Genomic DNA, 4,446 nt, shown 5'->3' on the forward strand with positions numbered 1-4,446 from the left:
ACGGGTGGTCATTTCATCCTCTACTCAGGCTTATGTGAACAACCCAGACAGTTTTTAAATTGCTCAATTCAGTATTATCCTTTATTTTTATATCAAAATATATTTTCGTGAACGTAAATGGCAGCTTCCTTACTCGGATTTCGGGAGATGTAGTTCCAGACTCTATATAGCATTCAGGAGGTGTAGTTCCAGACTCTATGGCCCTCATTTATCAACCGTGCGTACGCCAAAATATGGGTGTACGCCGAAATTACCGCAATGTTCGGCATTTACGGTTTGCGCCAAAGTTTGAAATTGATCGTGTGCCAAGATAGAAATCACGTCTGGTCGGGAGCTGTCGTACGCTTTGTCCTCACCTGTTTTTCTGTCGTAGAACAGCGGAGCAGCATTGTTTGACCAGCTGAGAGGCTGTCACAGGCATCTAAACATATGTAGGCTATTCACTCCTAAAATGTTTATATAAAACTGTATAGGTATGGGCTAAATGTAAAAAAAATAGTAAAAGAATACATCAACGATGTGTCTTTGTGTCATATGAAATTAGTAGATTTCCAACTTTACAAGCAAGCAATTCAAATCGCGCAATTAAAAACAATGTTGCAAGGTATGCTAAGCCATTTAAACGTGTTTTGCAGGAGCTCATACATGCGAGGATTTGGGCTGAAATATTTGTGCTGAAATATTTCCATGACGGGACGTTGGAGAGTACTATAGTGCAGTGGTGCAGCTGCGGAGAGTCCCAACGTGGGTAGCCTACTGTAGCCTAATCTACAGCAGGCCGATGTCTTTCTGGAGTTACGGTATGTGCAATCTCCTCCTCGTTTAATAAACCCGACGCGTCGTTCGAATGCCAAATGTACCGTGCCAGCGCAAGTGGGAACCGCATCGGAGATAGGTAGACTAACCCGCCAGCCCACCACCACCAGTGCCAGCCACATGAGGCTATACGGTTTTGGCTGCACATTCATATATTGACAGTTGACAGCCCCCCACTGCAGCGACTAGCGACTGCGAGGCAATCTAAATAGACTCTCGAACGTGCGGTGCATGGTCAGTTGGTCACGGCGTCACGGACGGACCACAGTGATAGAGAGACAGACAGACAGGACAGGAGATGCACCTTGCAAAACAGCAGCGTGTGTGTGCCTATTTGTTATTTAATTCATGGTTCACAGGTTCAGGTTTTCGTTCACTAATATATCTTGTTGTATATTAAATTAAAAATACTTTAATAATTTAATATACAACTAACAACACACAGTGACAGTTGCTTGCAAATTGCGATATGTGCGTGCGTGGGGGGGGGGGGGGGGGGGGGTGAGGCGGGCAGCAAGGGAAGCGAAGCGAGAGGAGAAACAGACAGGGTAGCCCTACAGCTTTATTTAATTCATGCAGGTTTATTTATTTAAGATACAACAAGTTGCGTGTGCGTGCGTGCGTGCGTCTGTGTGTGTGTGTGTATGAGAGGGGGCAGCAAGGCAACTTAGGCAAGCGAGGGAAACTTTTTGTTCCTGTAACCATGGTTTCCAGGTCGTATTGCAGTTGTTCATGTCGCAAAAACGAGGGTGAGGCTTGATTTTATAGCGCGTGCCAGATTGATTTCAGCCGTCACATTTATTACTGCTAGGAATGAAATTAGGAAGGATCAGCTGTCTGCGATCACTTTATAAATGCCGACCCGACGTGGGTGTACTACGAAACCTACACTCGAATTTGGGGCGGATTTTACACTCAATTGATAAATGAGGGCCTATAGGCCTATAGCATTCAGGAGGTGTACTTCCAGACTCTATAACATTCAGGAGGTGTAGTTCCAGACAATATAACATTCAGGAGGTGTAGTTCCAGACTCTATATAGCATTCAGAGATTGTGGAATAGTTACACAAGACTACTAAATAGGGGTCATATCCGATGCTGTTGTTAGTTCAACTAGACAGATTGCTTATAAAGAGGAGTCATATCTGATGAGTCAAAACCAGAGGTACACTATCTGTATGAACAGATAACCCTGCTGGGCAACATAGCTCCTTGGGTTGTTATTTTAAAAGCTATGTAAGTTGTGATAAAGTTTCACATGTAGGCTATTATGTATATAAATGTAAACTATGTTTGTGTAAATGCTAAGCTAAACTGTCTCCTTCTTGGTACCATCCTTACCTCATGCCATGAGCTGCAGCTGAGGGCGAGGTAGATGCGGAAAGTGTGAGTGTCGACACTACGGCTACGGCCCAGATCCTCGTAGACCAGCACCGATCCGTGGTGTTCATCCTGCTGTGAGTCACGGGCGATGGCACCCACAGGTGACAGCGAGGACACTGACCACTTCAGATGACTACCAGAGTACTGGACTGTCTCAATGACGGGGTGCTTTCCAGTGACGTGTAGGACACCAAATACCTTCTCTTTCTCCTGGCCTGCCGGTGAAGATAGTGAGGAGGAGGACGGATGGAGGGACAGTTTTATGGAGGACAAACAAGTCTGAAGACAGACAATAGTGTAACAGAAATAGCACTTATTTGGTTTGTACAAGGAAGATGTTTAGTTGTACAGTCAATGTTCTCACCAGCCAGGCACAGGGAGTGAGGGAGCTGGATGGACTTGAGAGCAGAGGGATCCTTGTCGACGGTCTGTATGTTGAATATGGGCCCAGCAACCATCCAGGGGTTCTGGACAAACTCGTTGAACTTGGACCAGGACAGGATGGAATAGACCACCAGAACTCGCTCCAACGCCTCGAATATCAAGCCTGTCAACACACACTCATATGTGCCCTGTCCTTCCAGCTGAGCCCTAAGGAATGCACACGCACGCACGCACGCACGCACGCACGCACGCACGCACACACACACACACACACACACACACACACACACACACACACACACACACACACACACACACACACACCCACACACCAAGATCATAGTCGTAAGTAACAAGAATATAATGAAACGCAGGAGGACAGCGGCCTCTAGTGGCAGTGGGGGTTATCTACAGCAGGGGTTCTCAAAGTTTTTGGCCGGGGACCCCCGGAAATGCTTTGGCAACGTCTCGGGACCCCCGCCCCGCCCCCTCCCGACCCCCAATATAAATTGACTGCTACAATAACCTTAAACCATTTTGGGCGGGAACCCCTTTTGATGTTTTAAGCATTGTTATAATTTAGCTATTGAAAAATAGCAGATCTACAAGCTCATGGCGCGCTATGAACTTGTAGGTCTGCTATTTTTGAAAAATCGTGAAAATAAAATTTAAAAAAATATTTTGGGGACCCCCAAAATAATTTGGCGACCCCCCGAGGGGTCGCGACCCACGGGTTGAGAACCCCTGATCTACAGCAGGACTCTGCAAACATTTTGACATGAAGTGCTGTGTTTATATTTTCTTGCTAGTCAGTGTGCCATGTCAACATTATGTTGAATTATGACACCACATAAGTGACACATGAGTCAGTTCAGTATGAAATTGAATTAATGTAGAATTATGTGCAGGATTTGCATGCATTTGAGATTTAATATTTAACTTAACTAATTTACGTCATGTTGTAGTATTATAATCAGTATTACCTAAAATGCCCAGCGATCAAGGACATCATCATTTTAGGGCCTGCCCCATGAAAGCCTTGATGTGGCGTTTGAATGCGACAACTTTCTTCAAGTACTTCTTGGAATAGTTTGTTGGGTATATCCATGTTTTATTCCAACGCGTAGCGACTGGCGAGACTAAAAACAAAAAACAAACTACCTAAAAACAAACTACCTAACCGGAATAAGATTTTACCATTCGGTCTAAACCACGCCTAGAGCAGATCACACGGCCGATTTAGGAACACAGACCAGGCTTTCCTTTTAGGAGGAGGTTAATAGTAGTATGAAACCAGATAAACAGGCAAGGTGACGTGAGGTTCTCTAGTATGAGGGTTTAACAGATGATGTCAGATTAACAGATTAACAGATGATGTCAAAGTGATGTCCAGACTCACTGCAAGCGTCCTCTGGACAGTTTCTCAGGGATGATCATCTCAATGCCGTAGCTCTGGACGGACAGACAGACAGACAGACAGACATCAATAAGGATCACCAACAGCCATGCATACTGTATGCATAAAGAAGAGGACCTGAGTATCTCTGATCTAATTAATAAGCTAAAAGCAATTGGTTTTGATAGCACATCAGTGAGCTGGATGCAATCCAGGGAGAGAACAGAGAGAGAACGTATGGTTACTTTGTAACCCAACATTTCATATGTAAGGGGAATGACCCCACCTCACTTGTGACGTGGATATCTCTTTAAGACACACCAGTTGTACTGGCACGCACGGGTATATAAGGCCCAGGTGTGTGTGATTACACTGGTTTACTTGATCGACACCGCTTCTGAGCGACATCGTGGTGGAGAGGTAGTCTCTTCACTCAGAGAACAAAGGTTACAAAGTAACCATACG

The 4,446-nt window shown here is 45.0% G+C and overlaps 1 long non-coding RNA gene across 1 annotated transcript; it reads right to left on the reverse strand.

The window, feature by feature from the left end:
* Window positions 1-2,328: 2,328 nt before the first annotated feature.
* Window positions 2,329-4,040, reverse strand: LOC306931421. Its single transcript, XR_013791020.1, has 3 exons — window positions 3,985-4,040; window positions 2,566-2,792; window positions 2,329-2,416 (listed from the first exon to the last, which is right to left on the reverse strand). It is a non-coding gene; the product is annotated as an uncharacterized lncRNA (long non-coding RNA).
* Between the last annotated feature and the right edge of the window lie 406 nt (window positions 4,041-4,446).

The sequence above is a fragment of the Electrona antarctica genome (assembly GCF_951216825.1).
Source record: "Electrona antarctica genome assembly, chromosome: 10".
In the NCBI taxonomy this organism is placed as follows: Eukaryota; Metazoa; Chordata; class Actinopteri; order Myctophiformes; family Myctophidae; genus Electrona; species Electrona antarctica.